Source organism: Ceratotherium simum, chromosome 4 (genome assembly GCF_057802395.1).
Source record: "Ceratotherium simum simum isolate JZ-2026a chromosome 4, ASM5780239v1, whole genome shotgun sequence".
NCBI lineage: Eukaryota > Metazoa > Chordata > Mammalia > Perissodactyla > Rhinocerotidae > Ceratotherium > Ceratotherium simum.
Window position 1 is genome coordinate 513139 of NC_141903.1, and position 26693 is coordinate 539831.

General features: G+C 36.6%; 1 long non-coding RNA gene across 5 annotated transcripts in view; it reads right to left on the bottom strand.

Annotated features, from left to right (window-relative positions):
* LOC147917178 (uncharacterized) overlaps nucleotides 1-26693 on the bottom strand; it is a 210276-nt gene that overhangs the window by 98369 nt on the left and 85214 nt on the right. For 2 of the 5 annotated variants that reach the window (XR_015551882.1, XR_015551879.1), the window contains one exon: nucleotides 12333-13360. The exons of 2 other annotated variants lie outside the window; for them this stretch is intronic. This is a non-coding gene — a long non-coding RNA (uncharacterized LOC147917178). Of the gene's footprint in view, nucleotides 1-12332; nucleotides 13361-20944; nucleotides 22080-26693 lie in introns of those variants that run through there. One more of the 5 variants, XR_015551881.1, reaches the window with a different exon arrangement.

Genomic DNA, 26693 nt, shown 5'->3' on the forward strand with positions numbered 1-26693 from the left:
CCAGTACTATGTTGAATAGATTGAACAAGAGTAGGCATTCTTGCCTTCTTCCTGATTTTAGAGGAAAAATTTTCTGTTTTTTTCCCATTTAGTATGATGTTAGCTGTGGGATTTTCTTTTCATTTTTAATTTATTTCTAATTTATTTGTATCGAGATATAATTGATATATTACACTGTGTAAGTTTAAGGTGTACAACATGTTGATTTGATACATTTATATATTTCAATACCATTTTAGTATCACCTAACACCTCTATCACATATGGCCTTTATTATGTTGAGGTAGTTTTCTTCTAATCCTAGTTTTTTGAGTTTAGGGGTATTTTAATCAAAGGTTGTTGAAGTTTCTCAAATGCTTTTTCTGTATCAATTGAGATGATCACGTGGTTTCGTCCTTCATTCACTTGATATGATGTATTACATTGACTAATTTTTGTATGCTGAACGATTCTGGTGTGAAAACACCACCTCATGTTTTCCTCCACCCAAGAAGAAAGTCCTCCACCCAGGACCTAGGACAGTGGGAGCCCTCAGTTCTTCACTGAACCATTATGGAATGGAGTTTCCACCCTGCTGAGCTGGGAGGAGAGGAAGAATGTGATCTTGGTTCAAATACCACAAACTCTCACTTCCCCCACCCCCAAATTTTTGTAGATTTTCTTGAATAGATGTTTCTTCATTTGTTGTTTACCCTTAAGATCATTTCAAGAAATTTTAAATGCTTGTTTTGTTTTGTGAGGAAGAATAGCCCTGAGCTAACATCCGATGCCAATCCTCCTCTCTTTTTTGCTGAGAAAGATTGGCCCTGGGCTAACATCCTTGCCCATCTTCCTCTACTTTATATGGGATGCCACCACAGCATGGCTTGACAAGCAGTGCGTCGGTGCGGGCCCGGGATCCGAGCCTGTGAACCCCGGGCCACGAAAGAAGCAGAGCATGCAGACGTAACTGCTACACCACCAGGCCAGCCCTTAAATGCTTGTTTTTTTAAGAAATAATTTTCACCAGTTTCACTGGGGAGTGAGTAAACAGAGCTCTTCACACTGTCATGTCAAAGGTTGATTCTCCTTATCAGTTGTTTCTTATCTGCAGTTATACATATTTATTGAGTTTTTAAACCTGTTTAATGTGCTTTTTAATAATAGAATTTTAATTTGATCTTTCTTATCATTTTGATTTTTTTCCAAAGTTCATACTATGGACTTTTAAATTCTCCTCCATTTATTCAATGGTGTTATTTTGAACTCTGTGAATGACATGTGCGTTACCTTGTTCCCCCACCTCTGTTTTTTCTTTATTTCATAGATGACCTTGCCCTGTCTTCTAGGTTATGTTCCCTTGAGGGCTGAACATAGTGAGTAAAATGCCATGAAGGTCATCTGAGGCCTAGGCTGATGTTATATCTGCTTTACATTTGCTCCTGGAAGATGGCAAGAGATTTTAGTAATCTTGCTGTGATGGTTAAATTTTATGTGTCAACTTGGCCGAACTGTTTGCTCAAACACTAGTCTAGATGTTGCTGTGATAGTATTATATAGATGTGCTTATCATTTACCACTAGTTGACTTTAAGCAAAGAAGTTTCCCTCAATATTGTGGGCAGGCCTCATCTAATCAGTTGAAGGCTTTAAGAGCAAAACTAAAATTTCTTGACAAAAAAGGAATTCTGTCTCAAGGCTGTAACATAGAAATCCTGCCTGAGTTTCCAGCCACTAGGTGAGCTCTGTGGAATTTAGACTCAGGACTGTGACATCAAATCTTACCTTAATTTCAAGCCTGCCACTTGCCCTACAGATATCAGACATGCTGGCTCCCACAATCACATGAGGAAATTCCTTAAAATGAACCTCTTTATATATATATACACAGGTATAGGTATTGGGGTCTATGTTTCTATCCTATTGGTTCTGTCTCTCTGGAGAACTCTGACTGATACTCAACATAATCCTGTTTAGGAGAATGAGATGAATCAGTGCTTGACATCAGTGCCTGGGAGGGCTGGTTCGTATCCAGTTTGCGTGGTTGACCAGGGCCTGCACACCCTGCATGAGCCCTGAACTCTGCTTTTGGTTCCTTGGTTTTGTGAGGTTGTTAAGAGATCTACAAAGCTTCTTGGCCTCCTAGCATCTCTGTAGCAACTAGACAACATCTCCGGGAGAAACACAGCACAAAACATGGGCACACTCCTCGGGCTTTACTTCTCCCACATCTTGGCCCTTCATCTTTTCCTGCCTTAAAGCAGGTTTTTCTATAGTTATCCAACTTTTGTAGTGTTACAAGTGGGAAGGCTGTCTAAATGACACCTTCCAACATTACCAGAAGCAGAAATCCATGTGTGTAGCTTTTTTAACTGCTGATTTGATGACTTTACTTACTCAGGAATTCTCTTTTCTGTCTCTGTTTTGTTTAATGTCTATTTTTACTTGCACCATCTTAGAATCACTTATTCTATATTATTAGTCAAAGTAAACCCTTTAGACGTTCTTCTTTCTCTTTTCCATAATTTTTTGTTTCATTTATTTCTCTGATGTTATTTATTCACTTTCGCACTTTTTTAAGCATTTTTATTTCTTAAATTGCTTTAATTTGGATGCCTATTTTATTAACTTTTCAAACTTCTCTCGTACTATAAGCTTTTCGGGTAATAAATTGTCTTCCACTTATGCATCGAGCTGCATTTCTCAATTTTGCTAGGTAGTCTTTCATTATTATTTAAGAATGAATAATGTATCATTTCTCATATATTTTATTTTACCAATAAGGTATTTTAAAATGTATTTTCCGGGCCGGCCTATGGCTTAGTGGTTAAGTGCACGTGCTCTGCTGCCTGCGGCCCAAGTTCGCATCCCGGGCGTGCACTGACGCACCGCTTCTCCGGCCATGCCCACATACAGCAACTAGAAGGATGTGCAACTATCACATACAACTATCTACTAGGGCTTTGGGGAAAAAAAAGGAGGAGGATTGGCAATAGATGTTAGCTCAGAGCCGGTCTTCATCAGCAAATAGAGGAGGATTAGCATGGATGTTAGCTCAGGGCTGATCTGCCTCACAAAATAAATAAATAAATAAATAAAATGTATTTTCCAATTTTGTAAAAAGTTGCAGCTTTTCATGTTTTGTTTTAAATTGCTACTTTATTTTCATAAATGCCAGAGAATGTAATCTGTGTGACAACACTTCTGATTATTTCTTTAGAATTGTTTATGTCCTCCGTCACTCAGGGCAATTTTCTAAATGTTCTAAATGTCCACATGAACAAGTGTGCATTCTCTAATTTTGGGTTGAAAATAATTTTTAATATGTACTTTAAAATTTTTAGTTGTATTGTTCTTTGGTATAGATACTATTGTGCATATTTTTTTTTCTGATTGATGCATCAATTATTGAGAGAATTGTGGATAATGTCCCATTAAAATCATGAATACACTCACTTCTGTTTATAATTTCCCCACTTGTATATTTGGGGTTATTTTAATTTTACAAAATTTTAGGGCAGATACTTCTTCTCAGTTAACTTAAACTTTTATCATTATTGAAGTACCCTCTCCATCACAAGTACAAGTTTTTCTCTGACCTTATACATATACTTAACAACTTTTTAATTAGTATTTCCCTATTGTAACTTTTTCTTTTTAGTTTCAACCTTTGAGTGCCCTCACATTAGTTGTTTCTATTATAAAAGAATGTAGCTGAATTTTGTTACCTCACCAGTCAATCTTTGTTCTCTGGTTCCAATATCCATCCAGTTTTCTCTTTCCCAAGGAGCTATGACACACAAGGTCTGCGCTGTAAGATGTGCACACGTTCTGAGAGCAGCTGCCCTTTCAGCATTAAGCTTACTCCCTTTTTATTCATCAGAAATTCACCTTACACTAGATTGAGCATAGTTCTTAATGAAAAAATATTTTTAAATATTTATTGAGAATTGTAGCTGTTTTCTAGCACAATTTTTCAGGTTTTCTAACATATCATACTGTGATATATGAGAATTGTGAAATATTCTTTATGAAAGCACAAAACTACAAAGATAAAAATATTTTGCTATTGACACAAAAAATATACCTTCAAAAACGGAATGGAAATTGAAAAAATAACTCTAACGATGCAAATAGACATGAAGCTGCACATATAGAAAGTCAAGTGTGGGTTTCATGAAGTAGATGAGGATGCCTGATACACTTGTGGTTGGGAGTCCTGATTATTGTTCATGGGATGAGGGAAGCATGGTTAGATTCACACTTTCACCACCCTCCACCAGATATAATTACACACAGAGTAAACTCAGGTATTGACCTCAAGGTCTGAAGTATACAACAGTGCAGATACAGATCTTTTGGTCTAATGAAGGATCTTCTAGCACAATCCCTGGCAAGTGTAGTTGCTGTAATTGAACTGATGGATATATCACATTAGGAAGATCTCTTAAAATAGGGCCATCCAAATAATCATACTGAATTTTTGAGAGATTTTTTTTGAGAATATTTTGGGAATTGCGTATGAACTTTTTTTTTAAATTTTTTGTTTATTGCAGTAACATTGGTTTATAACATTGTATAAATTTCAGGTGTACATCATTATACTTCTATTTCTGCATAGATCACATCATGTTCACCACCCAAATACGAATTACAAACCATCACCACACACTTGTGCCGAATTATCCCTTTTGCCCTCCTCCCTCCCCCCTTCCCCTCTGGTAACCACCAATCCAATCTCTGTCTCTATGTGTTTGTTTGTTGTTGTTATTATCTACTACTTAATGATGGAAATCATATGGTATTTGACCTTCTCCCTCTGACTTGTTTCACTTTGCATAATACCCTCAATGTCCATCCATATGTTCACAAACGGCTGGATTTCATCGTTTCTTATGGCTGAGTAGTATTCCATTGTGTATATATACCACATCTTCTTTATCCATTCATCCCTTGATGGGCACTTAGGTTCCTTCCAAGTCTTGGGTATTGTGAATAACACTGCAATGAACACAGGGGTGCATGTATCTCTACACATTGGTGTTTTCAAGTTCTTTGGTTAAATACCCAGCAGTGGAATAGCTGGATCATATGGTAGTTCTATTCTTAATTTTTTGAGGAATCTCCATACTGTTTTCCATAGTGGCTGCACCAGATTGCACTCCCACCAGCAGTGTGTGAGAGTTCCCTTACCTTACACCATACGCAAAAATTAACTCAAAATGGATTAAAGACTTGAATGTAAGACCTGAAACTATGGAACTTTTAGAAGAAAACATAGGCAGTACGCTCTTCGACATCGGTCTTAGCAGCATCTTTTCAAGCACCATGTCTGACCGGGCAAGAGAAACAATAGAAAAAATAAACAAATGGGACTACATCAAACTAAAAAGCTTCTGCACAGTGAAGGAAACCATCCACAAAATGAAAAGAGTATGAACTTTTGAGAATCATTGTAGGAAAGGTAAAAGAGTGCCACATCTAGGACAACTGTCTTGAACACGTTTTACTCCATAAGCCTGGTCATTTATCTCAGTATGTTCACTAAGCTGGATGGTTTGAAGAAATGTCCAAAGGAAAAATTATTAATGCTCTTTCAAAATTTTACCTCATTAAAATTATGAGGTAGGAAATTCTAATCACATGCCCTTTGTGTCAGAGCAATATGTGAAGGCATTCAAGCCTTTGTGGAAAATAGTGTGTGGAGAGGACTTTCTCATCTTTGCAAAGGCACAGTTGGGAAACATCATCTGTTATTATTTTTGATCAGCACAAAAGGACAGATTGCTGGATAACAAGAGGAGAGAAAAATAGTGATGTTCTCCAACCCTAGTACATCATGTCTGTAACTTATATAAATGTTAAGGCAGCAGTTGGTCCAGTAAAAGAAAACAAAGCGGCTCACCAGTGCCAGGATCGTGTGGGTGGCCTTGGTGTAAAGGGAGGGTTGTGGGCAGAGGCTGGTCCTGTGGACATGCTGGACTGTCTTGCAACGTGTGAAGAGGAGCGTTACCCTGTACATGCAGGTCCAGATCATGAGGGACACACAGAGGAAATCTTGCGCAACCATGCCCCCTAGAGAGGCAGCTACCTGAAGCTTATCAGAGTTTCTTATGCTACAGTATGTCAGAGGATACTTGTTCAACTTCAGTGGTGTTGTAGGGGGCCACAATGGTTATGACGACCTGGATGTAAATCAGCATGTTGGTGATCCAGAGAAAAAGAAGGCAGGAAAAATGTATTTGGAGATTTTGGGTTTGAGCCATGCCCACCTAGAGTTGCTGGGAGTGATAATCATGGCCTGAAACACACTCAGGAAAGAAGTTGTACAGAGGGAAAGACCCCGGGAGACTCTGTACATGTACAACACTGCCTTACAAGCAATGTCATCCAGAAAATTTCTGATATCAAAGGAATTTATAATTTCTGGAATCTCACTGAGAAGAATTGTCATGACATTAGCAAAGTTAAATGGATGAATATCAAGTCTATAGGCTTCTTTGTGTGGGGCTGAAATAAGAAGGTATTGATGTATAACATGTGTAGCAATGTATTCCCAAGAAAACCAAATTGAGAGAGAAAAAATAGTCCCAAAATAGCATCATTTGAAACTATTCTTTTCATTGACTTATACTTTGGATAGACTCCTGCACAGCCTGAAAAGGAACACAACATAGTCTGTAAGCCTGACAGAAACAATGGGACTTTATAGAGCACACACGAGTTCTGATCATTCTCATCAATAGAGTGTGCAAACGCTCTGTAACAATATTCAGAAAATTCAGACTTAGTTCTAGAGGCATATGTCGAGGATTACTGAAGTCACTTTAGAGGAATCTTGGTGTTGACATAAGGCATGTCTTATTTATAAAAACACTACTGTAATCTATTTTATGAGAAATAAATCATCTTGAAGGACAATTTTTTAATCATTTAAAAACAATACTTCAGATTTATAGAGATTCTTTTTAAGTTCTAAATACATATTCTGAACTTCATTTCATAATTTTGAACGCATTTCCATCTTCTGTCACAAACATCAGAAAATTAGTAAGGTATTTTGTGCATTTTATTACATTTCTAGTGTATGACACACATTATTCTGATTGTCATTCACCAGAAGAAGACTCCATCCCCAGAGTCACATAGGACCATCTGGCTCTGTAAATTCCTCTTTCTGACCCTTTCTCTCACTCTTCCCCAATTCCAATTCTTTCCAATGCACATGATGAATATCAGATCAGCCTACAGGTCAGTTCACTGCATCCTCCATCTCTGCTCTGACAACTCACTTCATCTCTTTGCTCTACCCTGAAGTCACAGCTTCTCTGCAACTCTCTCAAGTAGCGGAATCTTTCTCTCCCCTGCCCTTTATACCACCAGGCCTGAAGGTGGGGATGTCCTCTCTGATCCCAGGCATAATTCCGGATAATTCTCCATCACTCCAGCTTTGAAACACTTGTCATCAGTCTACAACATCTATCACTGTCCTTGTGGAAATAATCTGCTGACCAGTCTCCCCTCTGTATCTCCGGACTCACCGTGACAGTCCAACTCCTGTCATGTTCTTGGTGATTGTAGTGTCCATGCAGATGATCTGTTCAATACCCTCAGCCTCTCACATTTGTGGTCTCCTCTCTTCCAATACTCCTGTCCCTACCACCTCATCCACTCTTTCTCCTGCTCACCTACTAGAGGTTGTCATCATCAATAATTTTAAACTCATTATGTTTCACTTTCTCTCATTCTCCTAAACTAGCTATTTCAAATTACTCTATCTAGTTCTCTGACTCCAAAATTACTTTGACATCATCAGGGTCAGCAAAACATTGATCTCTTTACTCTCCATACCCTCTCATAGCCTCTCCTCCTTACCTAAACTTCCCTGATGCCGCATTATAATCACTCCCTGTAAAAACAGCTGATTCCATTGCTTTTTCTTTTTCCTACTTAATAGTCCTCACCACGCAAAAAACCAACCCCAGCCAAATCTAGTGTTCTGCCTAGTTCATGGCATCCTGCTGAGATAAACAAGGCTGGAGAAAAACACAAGATCATGTCGACTAATTTATGTCAAATTCCTCACCACTAAGCTCCAATGAGTTTTTGTTTCTGGCCAGAAATTGTACATGACCATCTCTGTAAATGAGAAAGGTATATTTATATATATTAAGCATCAATTTATGATGAAAATTAAAACCCTTAATATATTATAACTATAAAGGAGATTTTAACTTTATGAAAGGTAGCTAATACAAACAATTCAAATATTGTTTATATTATAATAAACATAAGCATATCATGTTCTTATTTTTTATTGCATTTTAGCTCCTAACATATGCAGTAAAGGGTAAAAAACAAGGATGAGCAGAGGCCAGCCTAGTGGCATAGTGGTTAAGTTCGCATGCTCCACTTCAGCGGCCCGGGGTTTGCAGGTTCGGATCCCGGGGGGCAGACTGATGCACCACTTGTCAAGCCATGCTGTGGTGGCATCCCATATAAAGCAGAGAAAGATGGGCATGGATGTTAGCCCAGGGCCAATCTTCCTCAGCAAAAAGAGGAGGATTGGCAACAGATGTTAGCTCAGGGTTGGTCTTCCTCACAAAAGAAAAAGCCACAACGATAAAAGATTCTTTAAAAAAAACAAAAAGGATGACCATTCCAAAAAACAAAAATGTGACTGTCATTATTAACTGACAATAAGATGGTCTACATTGAAAATAAAAATAAAACTCAAGAGCAAAGTATTATAATAGTTAACACAGTTAAAGAAATAAAAAAGTTATTTCCTTATTATAAAATGTAATTTTAGAAAATATAAGATTTACAATAACACTAATACTATGAGACAGCCTCAAATTTGTGGAAGAATTTCTTGGATAAAATTATATAAATCAATTGAAACTTGTTAGGAAAGATAGGAATAAGTAGTACTATGTCGAACACTTATAAATCAGAATATCCCATTTCATAAAGTGCCACGTCTCACCAATATTTAAAATATAATGCAATTTCCAACAAAATCTAAACCCCTTTGTTACATTGGATTGGACAAGTTGCTTCTAAAATTTTGTTTGTTAGGTCAGAGGACAACGAAGAACCAAGACATATGAATAAGAAAAACAAGGCAGTATATGGAGAGAAGGTTTAAAATAAATGAGGAAGAACGTGGAAGAAGTGAAGGAGAATTAAAATCAGGAGATAATGTTTGATCAGGGTGGAAAGGTAAAGAGAGGAACAATAAATGTGAAGGCACAAGTGAAACTAGAAATGGAACAGGAGGGTGAGCACTGTGTCATCACAGCAGGGAATCAGCTAAACAGAATGAGCAGGGGAAAGAGAAAAAACGCCAATTAAGGGAAGGCAAGAAGATTAAAAAAAAAAAATTGTGCAAATAAAAAAGGCACAGATGCAATGAAAGGATTATGGATAGTATAAAGAGTAACAAGAAATAGAAAAATATTAGGATACATATCTGTCAAAATAAATTAGAAGGTGTGAAATGGGAGAGTTAGGAAAGCAAGAAAAGATAATGATTTTCCAGAAGCATTTGTTTGCTGAGTAAGAAATTGCTATGAGAATATTTAGATAGGATTGTGGGGGCCCACTTGAACCCCCACAGTTAATACAAAGATTATTTTAAAATAAAGACATTTGAGATTCAACAGATGCAGAAAGAAGCCTTCTTAGAGCTTCCGTTACCTCTATGAAAGCAGAAAGTTCTGGAAATGAAATTGTCATAAATTCCCTTCTCTGGGGGAGTTTTTTTGCCATTAAAAAGATAGAAATTATCACTTGCACCTGCAAAAATCCTGATTATCACAAACTTTCTTATTTCCTGTTTGTTCCCCTAGAAATCCATTTGTTTTTCTTGTAAAAGCTTCTTCTCCCTCCTCCCTTTCCTTTTTGAAGTTAGGTGTATAAGTTCCTAATTATAGCTATTTATAACTTACTTCTCTTGTGAGTTCCCATATGCATATAAATAAATATGGGGTATTTTTTTCTCCTGTCTTTGTCTCAATCTGTCTTTGTCAGTTTAATTTGCACACCCCCATATACTGAACATAACTGTGAACAGGGAAAGATTTTCCTCCCCAACAGGATCAACAAGAAACCTTAATCTCAAAAAGGATATAAATTTGTATCATTTAAATATCAGAAAGCCTTTACAAGTGAGAGGAATAGGATGAAGAAGCAATGGAAAATAGAGAAATAACAAAATAAACAAAAAAGAAGAAAGTAAAGGAGAAGAAGTTATTACAGTATATGGTAACAAATGGAGAAATTAATTAAAAATCAAAACATCAATTCAACAAAAAGAGTTGTGAGAATACAAAAAGGGAGGAGGAAAGAAGAGAACTGGACATGATAGAAATAGAAAAAAAAAGAATATTAATAATGGAAACAAAAGATGGGAGGGGAAGACTGAAATAATAAGAGAAAAAAAAAGAGAAGAATATACTTGAATATTATTAAAATAGAAAAGTTTTCAAAATATTTTTAGACTGAAAAAAATTAATAGGTGACTGAAGAAAAGTAGTTAATTTGGAAAGAAGAGCAAAGGTATCTAAATACTGGAAGGTGGCAAGACAAAAAACTGAATAAATGATTTAGAATTGAAAGAATTGAATAAGAATAAGGCAATAAAATGTTAAGGTGATAGAGGAGACAAAAATACACATATTAGGGATGAAGACAAGAGGAAAACATGAATTAAAAACCTATTTGTGAAGGCAGAACCAATCCAAATAAAAGATACATGAGTCTAAGAGCAGAAGAGGTAGAGAAAACAATGATAGCGTGTTTAACGTTACATTAATAAGGTGAATAAAATGAGCAGTAGGAAACTAACAACGATTAATACAAAATATAAGAAATAAAACAATAGTAGGAATTTCACAGGTGTAAGAGTTTACACTGAAGAGAGGAAACTGACTGGGCCAGAGAAGGATGACATGAAAGGAAACAAAGTATATAAAACAAGGAGAGAAACAAAAGTATCCCCCACCCCGGGTAAAGCTAGAGCTCCCTGGGCTGAGCTACCAGCCATTAGCAAAGCCCCCAGGTCTTCAAGCTTTTCTGCTTACTCCCAGAAACTTCTGGAACTACCTGGACCTTAATTCTCCCCAGTTCCTGACCCCACAGCTGGGGACTGTGTCCACAGCCCTCTGAGGGCAGCTGGCTCTCTTCACCACTTCACACAGGCGGCCCTGGAGCCGGGAGAGCCCTCTCCTGCTCTGCTTGCCATTTCCAAGCCAGTGTCTGCCTCCCGAAGGTGATGTCACAAGACCCTTCAGGGGACCTCATGTTTACACGCAATGCTTTCAAAGAAATGACCCCTCCCGGGTCTTAGATTGACATAAATGCTTTATCATTATTTTAAATAGCTGTAAAGAATGTTAACTCGGACATGGTGTGATTATTCACCTGCTACATAAAATATTTTTATGTCTCATAATTCAAGCTTGTGAAATATGAAATAAATACTTTATATCATTCCTTTTAGTCGTTGAACACAGTTCCATTCTATATTTCCCATTAAAGGTTGACCTAACGGAATATATTTTATACCGGACAGTCATTATTGATCACTCTATATTGCTCTTCTGCAGACTATATATATACTATTTATATAGACTTTTATATATGTATAAAATCCAATTTTTATATAATTATACATTATGTAATTTTATTACGTAATTTTAAAATATATTTGTAATTTTATATATATATTATGTAATTTTATATATATGTAATTTTTGTCTATGACACTGAATTAAACTGTTGCTTTTGAAATGACTCCTCATTAATATTGTTTGTAGCACACACTTGATAAACACAATATAAATTTATACAAACTTGTATAAATAAGAATCATAGAAGCAAATTTTATTAGAAATGCACCTTAAAGAAAAACTGTTTATTTTTAAGATTAGTTTATGAACCTGAACTTGAGAATACTACATTTTATAGAAAATATTATATATATATGAAGTTTGAAATGAATTGAAATTTTTACAGCAAATTTTCTTGATTTTTTAACAGTTTCTAATTGTATGCCAGACAATATTGGTCCATAAAATTATTTTTAATGATTTATTAATGTGATCATCCAAAGAGATTTAGAAGAATTGTACATAAAAGGAAAAATATACAGGAAAGAATCAGAGTGAAAATAAACTTACCAAAATTTTTTTATTTTAGAAATTAGAACATATGCCACAGGAAACAATACATATGAATGACACTAAAAGATGGTTAGTAATATGTGAAAAGGCATTTTGGCATTTTGGAAGAATGAAAAAATGTTACAGAAAACTATGTTAAAGAATGTAAAGAAATGATAGAAGAGAATAAAATATAGACATTTAAGATAACGGAATGGAGGAACAGAAGAAAGAAAAGAAGAGTCAAAAGTGGAGGACAAGAGGAAAAGCAAGAAAGAATTCAAGAGGAAATTAGAAATAAGAGTTTCAAAAGCAATAAAAATTTAATGGCAGAGAAATGAGAACAATCAGAGAAGGTGGAAGATTAGTAAGAATATAAACAATTATAAAAAGGTTAAAAAATTAAAAATAAAACAAATGTCAATATAAGAAGTGAAGTTGAAGATTGTAAAGTGAAAGAAAAATTAAATAATTTTAATGAGAGCAATGAGAATTATAGATGAAGTGAAATAAAAGGGAGAAGACAGCAGAACAAAAGGAGCAACAGAAGAGAGGAGAGACACGGAATAGAAAATAAATGATAAGAAAAAAAAAGGATAGACGAGTGTGGATGTAGGAACAGGGAGAGAGGAGATTTACATTTAAGTAGAAGCAAAGTGTTTAGCATAAAAAGAATTTGAAAGAAAAAAGGATTGGGAAAAGTAAATTCTTGCCAAGAATGGCCAGTTCTCTCCCTTCATGCAAGAGCTGCAGACAGGGAGGGGACTAACTGGGTCTGAGCCGGGGTGTTCAGGGGACTCCTTGGACGAGCCTCAGCTGGATGCTAGTGCCTGGGTGCCGTGTTATAGGAGGGGCGGGTTGCTTCATCTCCTTGAACTGCAAACCAGTTTGTGCACACAGAACTTTCTGATTTGTCCAGAGGAATAACAAATTACTCTCTTAGTTGTAGAGGGTTCTTTTAATAAATTTAGAAATATTTTTAATTAAAGTCACCACCTGAGATCATGAACAACTCTTCCTAAATTGTGTAAGAAGTGATTCTACAGAGTTCTACTACAGTGGAGGAGAAAGTAAACTTAGAGTATTAATTGTTTTCAGTTACTAGAAAACAAAAGAGGTTTTTATTGTTCTAGTCAGAGTACAGCCATCCAGAGAGTAATTTCTTTCTTCTAAGGCTTCTGTCAATCCATAATTTATGTTGGAGCGTCCATGTCTCTGTTGATTTAATTAAAAAAGGAATATAAATACTAGATCTGGGGGTAGTAAACCAAAGTTGAATTTTTAATTGAATACCTAATACATAGTAAGTACTGTAACAAATACAACTTGATAATTTAAGCTATTTTATCTATGGTTTTTGTTTGTTTTCAGATTTATTTCAGTTGTCAAAATATTATATTTTGTAATAAACCAATCAGCCAGAAAAACAAAACAAAGCTGTACCACACGTAGTGTCCAGGCCAATGAGATAAGTGCTGACTTCAGATTTTTTTGTACGAAAATCTCAGCAGCACTGGGGCCGGCCCCATGGCATAGCAGTTAAGTGCACATGCTCCGCTGCTGGCAGCCTGGGTTCAGATCCTGGGCGCGCACCGTCGCACCACTTGTCAGGCCATGCTGTGGCGGCGTCCCACATAAAGTAGAGGAAGATCCACACAGATGTTAGCTCAGGGTCAGTCTTCTTCAGCAAAAAAAAAAAGAGGAGGATTGGCATGGATGTTAGCTCAGGGCTGATCTTCCTCACACACACACAAAAAAACTCAGCAGAACCAATGAGTTCCCACTGAGGGTGTCAGCTGGCCAGGTTTCGGCCCCATGCTAATGCTATGACTTACGGAGAAAGGAGACGTTCTTTCCTACTCTATCCCTCCAGTATAACCCCTTCTTTATAGACACAGGCACCGACCCCCAATACATCAGACCTGAAGGTACTATCTCTTACCTCAATCATTTGACAAGTATCTACCAAGTGTCCAGTTTTCAATGTCCAAGTTGTGAAAGTCATCAATAATTCACATGGCTAAATACCATCCAACAGCTGGCACCCTTCAGCTTTTGGCCATGCATCAGTGAAAAAAGAGATGCCAATAATGCTTTAATTGAGCTCATATTTTCCAGTGAAATAAGCATAATATTTAGCATGTTAGAAAATAAGTGTAGGATAAAAAGGTTTGGTAGTGGAGGCAAGAGGATTTGTATTTTTAATGGAGTGGTCAGGAAGGGTCGAGATTTGAGCAACGACTTGAAGGAGATAAGGGAATGGGCCTCAGGCAATCTGGCAAGGAGAATTCCAGGCAGAAGGAAGGGACACATTAGCTGGTGTGGGAAAAGGGAAGGGCTCAGCAGGCCAGCTCATGCCGGTTTAGTAAGCTATTAAAAGGTTTGACTTTTATTCTGAGAGAAATTGGTGGGTATTAGGTAATTTTTGCAGATTGTGACATGATGTAACTTCTAATTTCACACAATTACTTTGGCTGCTACGTTGACAGACTGAGTTGGAAGGAAGGTTTATGCAGGGGACCCATTTAAGAGGTTGTTGGAATAATCCACATGAGAGATGATGGAGTTTGAGACCGGACAGTAAGACTGGCGATGATAACAATTATTTGGATTCTGGATAATTTTTAAAATGCAGCCACCAGGTTTTCCTGATAGATTAGATGTGGAGTGTGAGTGATGAGAGAATCAAGGATGGCTCCAGGATTTTGCCTCAGTGACTTGAAGGCAGGAATTGCTGCTCTCTCAGAGGAGAAGACTGAGAAGAGCAGGTTAGGGTGGGAGATCAAGAGTGCAGGTTTGGACATGTTAAGTTTAAGATTTCTATTATAGATCCAGTGGAGCTGTCAAGTAGGCAGCTGGATATATGATTCTGGAGTTGGATGAAGAGTTTGGGCAAAGGGATTTAAATGTGGGCATAAGAGCTTGTAGTTGCTATTTAAAACTGGATGAAAGTGCCAATGAGTGACTGCGGATAGAGCTGACAAGGGATACAATGTCAAGAGGTTAGCAGAAGAGGAGGATCCAGGACAGGAGCCTGAGAAGCTGTGGCCTGTGAAGTTGGAGGAAAATAAGACATATGTCAATTCAGATGGCCAATGAATAATGTTTTTCCAAAGGAAGAAATGAGCAACAGTACATAAAAGTATGGGAAAAAATACACAAATGAGAATTACATTGGGTTTAGCAACATGGAGGTTAGAGTGATTACAAGGACAGTTTTGTAATGTTGCTGAAATCCTGCGATGATGGGCTTAAAGAATGGAAGGTGAAAAATAGAGACCTGGAGCAGAGACAACCAGTCGGAGAGCTTTCCTGTATCTGTAAAGGGAAGCAGACATGTGGTATGACATCTGGAGATGATGGGGAATCCAGACAGTACATTATGTAAGAAAGAAAAATAGCATAAATAAAATAATGTTTATAATCACATGCCAAAGGTGAAGTATAGAGAGAAATGATGACAAGCTGAGAGAGTGGAGAATTGTTATAACTCTGTCCCGAGTAGAAGAAGGTGGATTAGAACAAGTCATGGCTGAAGGGATTGGCCTGTAATGCATTATTATCTCCATGCAGCAATGTTCCTCAGTGCCTTGTTTCTACTAGATTTCCTGTGTATGCTCCCCTTAACTTAGACCAGTGTCTACATGGCGATTCTTCTCTACAGACATCACAAGTCAGTTCAGCATGTCCACAGGACCAGCCTCTGTCCACAACCTCACGCAAAACCAAGGTGACCCACATGATCCTGGCAATGGTGACCTGTCTTGTTTTCTTTGATTGGCCAGAGTGATGGCTGCATTTCCATGTGTTTAGCTGATGTATATGAGACAATCCCAAGCCTGGAGAACATCCCTGGGGTTCTTTCATTTTGCTACCCAACCATCTGGGCTTGCTTGTTGATACTGAGAGAAGAATTTTCAAATGGCCTGTATCTTTTTTTTTTTCTTTTATAATTTTATTTATTTATTTTTTCCCCCAAAGCCCCAGTAGATAGTTGTATGTCATAGCTGCACATCTTTCTAGTTGCTGTATGTGGGATGCAGCCTCAGCATGGCCGGAGAAGCAGTGTGTTGGTGCACGCCTGGGATCTGAACCCGGGCCGCCAGTAGCGGAGCACATGCACTTAACCGCTAAGCCACGGGGCCGGCCCTGGCCTGTACCTTTTTAAAGTTGAGAATTTTCCATTCTGAAAAACAGTTCCTTAATGGGCTGAGTACCCATCAGGGCAGCCTTCTGCTGCCTTTAGGGAGTCTTTATAGTGGTTTATTTGAGAATAAAGGAGCATATTATAGGAAATGTTTACTGCTTATTTCTAGCCAACATGTACTAAAGTCAAATTCTGATAAATCATCACCAATTTACTAAAAATTCATGAAATTTACTTAAGGTGTTAAAAACAAGTTTCTATACCACAGTATTATCCTACATATTAACCACATTATGATACCATATATAATTTTTATTTACTAATAAGTATTTGTAGTGGGGTATAAGGAAATGTGTACAAGAATGTTCCTATCAATATTGTTGGAAATAACAAAAATCTGCAAGCAGCCCAAATGCCTGTCATGAGTCAACAAGATAGACTTTGTAAGAGAGTCACGTATTGGAATATTATATGCACCAGCAAAAATGACTGAACATCAACTGGATCTTAATATACTATTGAGTGGATAATTAAAAACAAGAAGAATATGCAACGAAGACTATTTTATAATATTCAAAAAAGTGACTAAATATTTAAACTAAATAATACCTTAATGGTAAAAGTATAAAAAGCAATGGAATAAAATACTACATTCAAGAAAACCATTACCTCTAGGGTGATGTGGGAGATCAGAACTGGCCACCTCAAAATATGTCTCTTTACCTTGATTATTGTCTCTGAAAGACACTTTGACCCCCCCCCCCACTAACTGCCTAAAAGAATTTAACTCTTGGCATGGATAAACTGGGAGGGTCCTTGCTAAGCCCGTTCCAAGTAAAAGTAGAAGTTATCCTTTGTAAGAGACATTTACATTTGTAAGGGAAATCTCCATTTGTAAAAGTATCTACCTCTCTGTATCAGGAAGAAGAGGGGATGACCTCATCTCTAGAAACTTATCAATGTGGAAGGCGAGGCTGCATAATAACCTTACTACACTTTTCTGGTAATCTCCCATAACTGACTCTCCCCACCCCCAACATCCTCCTTTGTCTTTACCTAAATCTATTTAAGAAGAGGACCTCCACCATTTTGTTGAGATACTCAGTTTCCGTGAGTCTCTCCCATGTATACGTGATATAAAGCTTTGTTTGATTTTCTCCTGCTATTCAGTCTCATGTCAATTTAATTTATAGCCCAGCCAGAAAGGACCCAGAGTGGGTAGAGGACAGCCTTCCTCCTCTTCAGTGAGGTGGGAGAAAGTATGATCACAGGAGTTCCCTGGGTGATATACGATATTCTTAATGTTCTCCTTATTTGGTAGTTCATACATTTTATATATAAAATATGGATAAAGGATAAAGAATTTTAGTGTATAAAATTGTCTGCATATGAAGTCTTTCCTTTTAAAAAGGCAAAAAAAGCAGAAAGCAAAATATATGACCATTTTCAGTAATTAAATTAAAAATAAGTGTGCTAAATGTTCTAATTAAAATAAAATAGATGGATAAAATGAGAAAAAACTTAATTTTTAAATTTTCTATAAGAAGCACATCTAAAAGATACTAATACAGATAGAATGAAAGAAAAATATGGAAAAAGATTACCATGAAATTTATAATAAGATCTAAACCTCAAAATAAATAAATAGTGTAACAACAGAAAAAGGGTATATTCATGAAAATGATATATAAAATTTTGTATCACTCTATAATATGCCTTCTAATAAAAATTACTCTTTAGTTTGGCTGCACTCATTCCACTAATATTGTTTTGAGTATCTACTCCATACTCAGCACTGTATTAAAATTTTTTTCTTTTGGTGAGGAAGATCAGCCCTGAGCTAACATCCATGCCAATCCTCCTCTTTTTGCTGAGGAAGACTGGCCCTAAGTTAACATCCATGCCAGTCTTCCTCCACTTTATATGGGACACCGCCACAGCATGGCCTGACAAGCGGTGCATCGGTGTGCACCCGGGATCTGAACCCAGGCCGCCAGCAGTGGAGCATGTGCACTTAACTGCTACACCATGGACCCGCCCCTCAGCACTGTTTTAGATACTTGTAATATATTAGGAGAAAACAGAATTCCACTCCTCATGTAATTTATATTCTAGTGGAGTGAGAAAGTTCATAAGCAATAAGCAGGATAAATGAAAAAATATATAGTATACTAGAAAAGATAAGTTCTATAGAGAAAGTAGCACCACATAAAAGGGATCAAGAGTACTGGGGGATGGGCCCACCTGGTGGCACAAGCAGTTAAGTGGGCACGCTCTGCTGCGGTGGCCCGGGCTTTGCCAGTTCAGATCCCGGGCGCGCACCAACGCACCGCTTGGCAAGCCATGCTGTGGTGGCGTCCCATATAAAGTGGAGGAAGATGGGCATGCATGTTAGCCCACGGCCAGTCTTCCTCAGCAAAAAGAGGAGGATTGGCAGATGTTAGCTCAGGGCCGATCTTCCTCACAAAAAAAAAAAAAAGAGTACTGGGGGATGCAGTATTAATTAAGGTGTTCCACAGAGGCCTCAGTAAGAAGGTGAGTTTGAACAAAAACTTGAAGGGGTGAAGGGAATGAGCCATGTGGATATAGGACTTGCAGAGCACAGCCAAACAAAGGCTGTAAGGTAGCAGTGGCCCAGAATGTCTGTGGACAGAAAGGAAGTCAGTGGGGTTGGGAAGAGTCATTAGAAGTAAAGTCCAGAGAGGCAAGGGAATTTCCACTTCACCAACAATGGACTATTTGACCCTCTCAAGGCTGATTTCTGTTGCCCCAACTTCCCTGATAGATATTCCCATTATATTGCTCTTTGCAAGGTCACCAATTATCTCATTGTTGCCAACACCAGTTGGACTTCTCAGTCTTTTTGTTGTTATCTCTGCAATATGTGACATAGTTGACTTCTCCATCCTACTTACAAACTTCTCCTCTCTTGGATTCAGTGCAAGAGTTAGACAACTGAGAAGTTTTGAAGCATGAGACCACGCAAGGCCAGACAAAACTTCACTTCTGACACCAATTGTAAGTTTGAGGGGCTTGATAATTTAAGGACACAAAGAACAAACTAAAAGCTGTATACTCATGGTTATAATTTATTACAGCTAAAGGATACAGATTAAAACTAGTAAAGGGAAGAAGGACATAGGAGAGAGTCCAAGAAAGTACCAAACGTGGAGCTTCCAATTTTCCTGTTGCCATTGTGTAAGGACAGCATTATTTTCTTGGCATTGATAGGTAATAATATGCAGAGTATTACCAACCAGCGAAGCTTACCCAAGCTTCAGTGTTCAGTTTTATTGAAGTTCCATCACATAGCCTTGATTGATTGTCCATGCAATTAATCTCCATCTCTAGTCTCAGCCCCTCCAGAGGTTCACTAATACCATATGACCCAAAGCCCCCACCCTAAATCACATTGTCGCTACCTGGTGTAATCAGCCCCCACCCTGAAACAATGCAATGTAGCCAGCCTCCACCCTAAATCATACTGTTAGACTGTCCAGTGTAATCCAAGGCCCCCAGGCAAACAAAGACACTCCTGTCAGGCATGACATACCAAGGGTTTAGACATTACTTCCCAGAAGCCAAGGGCAAGACCAGGCCTATTTTGGGACAAGGTTAAATTTTGTACTACACACCAGGTAACACCCCATTCCTCAGTCTCCTTTCCTGACTCCTTTCTTTTACTTGAGCTCAAAATGTTGGAGATGCTAAAAGCAGAGTCCCAGCCCTCTTTCTCTTCTCTATATATACTCTTTCCCTTGGTGATTTCAAGCAGTCTCAGGTTATTTAATACAATCGCTTGTTGATAATGCCAGTTTCCTTGCTTCTAAGTCAAGACTTCCATTGAGACTTGCTTTATGGCCTGGGATATGATCAGTCTTGGAAAATGTCTCATTTGTGCTTGAAAAGAAGATGTATTCTGCTGTTGTCAGGTCAAGTTAGTTGATAATGTTCATCTTTTTTTATCCTTGTTGATTTTCTGTCTAGTTGTTCTATCCATTACTGAAAGCAGGTTATCAAAGTCTCCAATATTATGGTTGAATTTTCCATTTTTCTCTTTGTTAAGTTTTTCTTTCATATATTGTGGGTCTCTGCTAATAAATGCTTATACATTTATAATTATTATAGCTTCATGATGAACTGACCCTTACATAATTATAAAACGTCTCCTTTATCTTTCATAGCATGTTCTTTGTCTTAAGTCTATTTTGTCTGCTATTAGGATAGTTACTGTTTGCACAGTAAATATTCCACCCTTTTACTTTCAACCAATTTGTGACTTTGAATCTAAAATGGGATTCTTGTTGACAATACATAAGGATCATTTTTATCTCCATTCTGCCCATATTTGTCTTTTAATTGGAAAGTTTAATCCATTAATATGTAATATAATTATTGATATGGTAGGATTTACATCAGTCATAATTTTTCTGTTTGTTTTCTGTATGTCTCATATCTTTGTGTTCCTCTGTTCCTTCTTTTTAGCTTTGTTTGGTGTGAACTAGATATTTTTTACTGTTATCATTATTTACTATATATATTTTTAGTCTTTTCATTGTGGTTCCTCTAAGGATTACAATATGCATCTAAATTTATGACAATCAGATTCAAATTAATACTAATGTAATTCTACTAAACTAGAGAAACCCCATTATAGCTCCACTTCTCTCCTCCTCTGTGCAATTATTGTCATAGATGTTACTTCTGTATATATTATAATCCAAACAATATAGTTTTATAATTATTATTGTATGAAATTATCTTTCAAATAAGTTAAGGGAAGAAAAGAGAAAAAATATATTTATACTTTCATTTATATTTAACCATGTAATTACCTTACCAGTGCTCTATTCTTACTGTAGATTTTATTTACCATTTCATGCTATTTCCATTTACCCTGAAGGACTTCCTTTAGTATTTCTGGTAAGGCATGTTAGTTACCACCAAAGTTTCTCAGTTTTTATCTGGGAATATCTTTATTTCACTCACATTCCTGATGATACTTTTGTTGGATATAGAATTATTAGCTGAAAGTTTTCTCTTCAGCACTTGGACTATGTCATTCCACTGACTTCTAGCCTCAAATCGCTTCAGAGATGTCCATCCTTAATCTCATTGCAACACTCGTAAGAGTTGTCTTTTCTTACGATTTGCAATATTTTCTGTCTTTGGTTTTCAACCAAAGCTTGATTATGATGTGTCTAGTTGCACAGTCTTTGTAAATACTATTTAGAATTTCTTAAGCTCTTAGATAGGTATATTAATGTTTCTCATCAAATTTGAACAATTTTGGCCATCATTTCTTAAAATATTTTACTGACGCTTTCTCTCCTTCCGGAACTCTCACTATACACGTATTAATCCACCTGGCGGTGTCCCACAGGTCTCTCTTTCTCTTTCTTCCATTTTTCTTTTTTGTTCTTCAGAATAGCTAATCTGTATTGATCTATCTTCTAATTTCCTTATTCTTTTCTCTGCTAGTTGAAATATACAATTGAACCATTCTACTAAATTTTTCACTTCAGTTATTGTGCATCTCACCTTCAGAATTTCCATGTGGTTCTTTTTTATACTTTCTCTTTCTTTATTAATATTCTCTATTTGATGATTCATTGTCATCATATATTCCTTTAATTCTCCAACCATGGTTTCCTTTAGTTCTTTGAAGATATTTATAACAGCTGCTTTTAGTCAAACATCTGGGTCTCCTCAGAGATGCTTTGTATTGAGTGAATTAACTTAATCAAGGAGGTGAAAGATTTGTATGCTGAAAACTACAAGCCATTGCTGAAAGACATTAAAGAAGACACAAATAAATGGAAACATATCCTGTGTGTATGGATTGGAAGACTTAATATTGTTAAAATGTCTATACTACCCCAAGTAGTATACAGATTTAATGCAATCCCTATCAAAATACCAATGACATTCTTTGGCAAAAATAGAAAACTCCATCCTAAAATTCATATGGAATCTGCAGGGACCCTGAATAGCCAAAACAATTTTGAAAAAGAACAAAGTTGTAGGCCTCACACTTACTGATTCAAAAACATATTACAGGGGGCCAGTCCCGTGGCATAGCGGTTAAGTACGCACACTCAGCTGCTGGCGGCCTGGGTTCAGATCCCAGGCACGCACTGATGCACCGCTTGCCAGGCCATGCTGTGGCGGCATCCCACATACAGTGGAGGAAGAAGGGCATGGATGTTAGCTCAGGGCCAGTCTTCCTCAGCAAAAAGAGGGGGATTGGCATGGATGTTAGTTCAGGGCTGATTTTCCTCACAAAAAAAAAAAAAACTTATTTCAAAGTTACAGTAATCAAAACAGTGTGGTACAAAAAAACGGTAAATATGTGAGGAGAAAATACATTAATAGCTTGACTGTAGTAATAATTTTACTATGTATATGTATTACCATGTTGTACACATTAAGTATACACAATTTTTATTTCAAAAAATTTTTAAGGGCCAGCCCGGTGGCTTAGCAGTTGGGTGCGCGCGCTCCGCTGCTGGCGGCCCGGGTTCGGATCCCGGGCGCGCACCAACGCACCGCTTCTCCGGCCATGCTGAGGCTGCGTCCCACATGCAGCAGCTGGAAGGATGTGCAGCTGTGACATACAACAATCTACTGGGGCTTTGGGGGGAAAAAATAAATAAATAAAATCTTTAAAAAAAAATTTTTTTTAAAGAAAACAAGAAAAAAACAGTGTGGTACTAGCATAAAGACAGACATATAGACCAATGGAACAGAATAGAAAGCTCAGAAATAAACCCTCATGTATACAGTCAAATGATCTTTGATAAGGGTACCAAGACCACGCAATGGGGAAAGGACAGTCTCTTCACCAAATGGGGCTGGGGAAACTGGATATCCATATGCAAATGAATTATTTTACACCATATACAAAAATTAACACAAAATGGATTAAAGATCTAAACATAAGACCTAAAACTATAAAACTCCTAGAAGAAAGTGGAGGAATGGCTTCAGGACATTGGATTTGGCAATAATTTCTTGGATATGACACGAAAAGCACAGGCAACAAAAGCAAAAATAGACAAATGGGACTACATCAAACTTAACAACTTCTGTGCATCAGAGGACACAATCAATAGAGTGAAAAGGCAACCTATTGAATGGGATAAAATATTTGCCAATCATATATCTGATAGAGGTTAATACCTGGAATACATAATGTACTCCTACAACTCAACAATGGAAACAAAAATAACAAAATTTTTAAAAGGGCAAAGGACTTGATTAGACATTTCTCCAAAAATGATATACAAATGGCCACCAAGCATAAGAAAAGATGCTTTACTTCACTAATCATTAGAGAAATGCAAATCAAAACAACAATGAGATATCACCTCACTCCCATTAGGATGGCTACTATTAAAACAACAGAAAATACAAAGTGTTGGTGAGGAACCTTGTGCACTCTTTGGTGAGAATGTGAAATGTGCCACCACTATGGGAAACAGTATGGTTGTTCCTCAAAAAATTAAAAATAGAATTACTATTTAATCCAGGAATTCCACTTCTCAGTATATATCCAATAGAATTAAAAGCAGCATCTCAAAGAGATATTTGCACACCCATGTTCATTGCAGCATTATTTACAATAGCCAAAAGGTGGAAGCAATCAAAATGTCCATGGATGAATGAACAGATAAAGAAAATCTGGTAAATACATACAGTGGAGTATTATTCTGCATTAGAAAAGAAGGAAATACTGCCATTTGAGACAACAACATGGATGAACCTGGAGGACATTATGCTAAGTGAAATAAGCCAGTCACAAAGGAAAAATACTATATGACTCCACTTATATGAGGTCCCTAAAATAGTCAAACTCCTAGAAGCAGAGAAGAGCACAGTTATTATCAGGGGTTGGGGGGTGGTGTATCAAATGGGGAGTTGTTCGTCAATGGGCATAGAGTTTTAGTTTTGCAAAATGAAAAAGTTCTAGAGATCTGTTGAACCACAATGTGAATACAGTTAACACTACTGTATTGTACACTTAAAAATGGTAAAGATGGTATATTTTATGTTACATGCTTTTTTTTTACCACAATTAAAAACGTAAAAATTAAGAAAAAAACCAAGATAATGTAACACTCAAAGTATAATTAAACACTCTATAAAATATCATGTTGAGAGAAAAATCAATGAATTTTCACATATGCAAAGAGTGATACAATTTACTTATGACAGATACATGAACTATTAAGAGATATCCTTTAAGAAAAAAAAAGACCCAAAGGGAAGGATTGAAATGAAATAATAAATATGAAGCAAAGATATTGGTAATCTGTCTATAAATGTAAACCAACATTGAGTGTGTAAAATAATGATAAAGCTACTAATATGAATACTTTAAAACAAGGTGGGTATAAAATACTGGGAAATGATAATATGTAAAAATAAAAAGAGAATAATTAGAGTTAGAGCATTCTAAAGCTAGGGTTGGCAAATTTTTTCTTAAAGAGCCAAATAGTAAATATTTTATGCTTTTTCTTGTTGGTATAATTTCTAGGGTTATTGCATTGTGATCAGAGAATATGATCAGAAATATTTCTACTTGCAACAATCATTGAAATTTTCTTTGTGGTACAATAGTTGATGATTTTTTAGAATGTTGCTGGATAATGGAAAAGTTTTATTCTCTGTTTTAATAAAATAAGAAGGTACGTATGTAAACATACAGATACAGATATATCAGAACTACTTCCTTTTTAATCAAAATATGAAGTACAATACATTCTTATCTGTTGGCTTCTATGTACGTGGGCTTCAACTATCTTCTAATCAAATACAGAAATTTTGCCATATCAGACCATAAAAAAATGGTTTCTATTTCATTTTATTTTACTCATTGCTTAAGTTTTATTCTGCATTTATTCAAAACACTTAATAAACGAACTCTAGTCATCTAACTCTAGATACTTAATTTTTTCTTAGTTTCCACTTTGTATTAGGCACATGGTAAGCATACCATTCTATGGCAGTAGTAAGTTGAATGCAGCTGGGGCCTGGAAAATGTCTGCTTATCTTCTCAATATTTACTTGAAATACTTGTCACACACCCATCACTTTTGGTAATCCTTTTCTTATATTTCACAGCCTGAAGTAAATAAAACCTTCATTCCAGATAAACATGTAAAATATATTTTAATTTGCATAACTTAGAAAATTAATACTATAATGATTACATTGTAATAATATAGAGAAAATATGAACTTGTTCACTTATTTCCATGGGGAAAATGTTAAGTTTCATGTTTTAGAAAACCTATTTGACATAAAATTGGAGATGAATGGATTTGAAGTAGGAAGATTAGAGTCAGAAGACCAATGAGAAATCTGGTTGATAGGTGACAAAAGGATGGAATAGCAATTAGTATGAGATTGCCATCTCTACCTATTGCGTTTTAAATTTTTCCAACTGAAGAATATAAATAATACTTCTCAACCAATTGACTAAGCAGCAAGCAAGCCCCTATTTTCATAAACTTGTTTTACATAAATGTATAATACAATGAGTTTAAATAATATTCAAGACACATATCCATAATGATACATGTACCACTTACTTCACACTACAGGCATGACTACACTTGCTTTTCGTTGAGGCAGACAGTAAGAAAGGCAAATCACAACAGCAGGCCCCAGGGCCAGCAAATTATCTCTTACCATGCTGGTTGTCAGATTCTCTCCTCTTTTTTTTAAGTCCAGAAATTACGTAGGCGTCACTCTCTGCTGTACATTCTATGGATTTTGATAAGTGTATAATGACATATATCCACCATTGTAGTATCATACAGAATAGTTTCACTGCCCTAAATATCCCCTGTGTTCTACGTATTCATCCCTCCCTTTCTCTCCCTGAACCCCTGATGACCACTGATCTTTCTACTGGCTCCATATTCTGTTTTTTCTAGAAAGTCATATCATTGGACTCATATAGTATGTACCCTTTTAAAATTGGCTTCTTTACTTAGGAGTATTAATTTAAGGTTTCTCCATGTCTTTAATGGCTTGACAGCTCATTTCTTTTTATCGCTGAATAATAGCCTATTGTCTGGAAAATTCTATTGTCTGGATAAACAGTTTGTTTATCCATTCACCTGTTGAAGGACATTTTGGTTGCTTCCAAGTCTGGTGTTGATATTAGGATAATACTGGTCTCATAGAGTGAGGTGGGAAGTATCCGCTCTGCTTCTATCTTCTGGAAGAGAATATAGAGAATTGGTATCATTTCTCCCTTAAATATTTGGTAGAATTTACCAGCAAAGCCATTCTGGCCTGGTGCTTTCTGATTGGAAGGTCATTAATTACTGATTGAATTTCTTTAATAGATATAGGCCTCTTCAAATTGTCTATTTCTTCTTATGTGAGT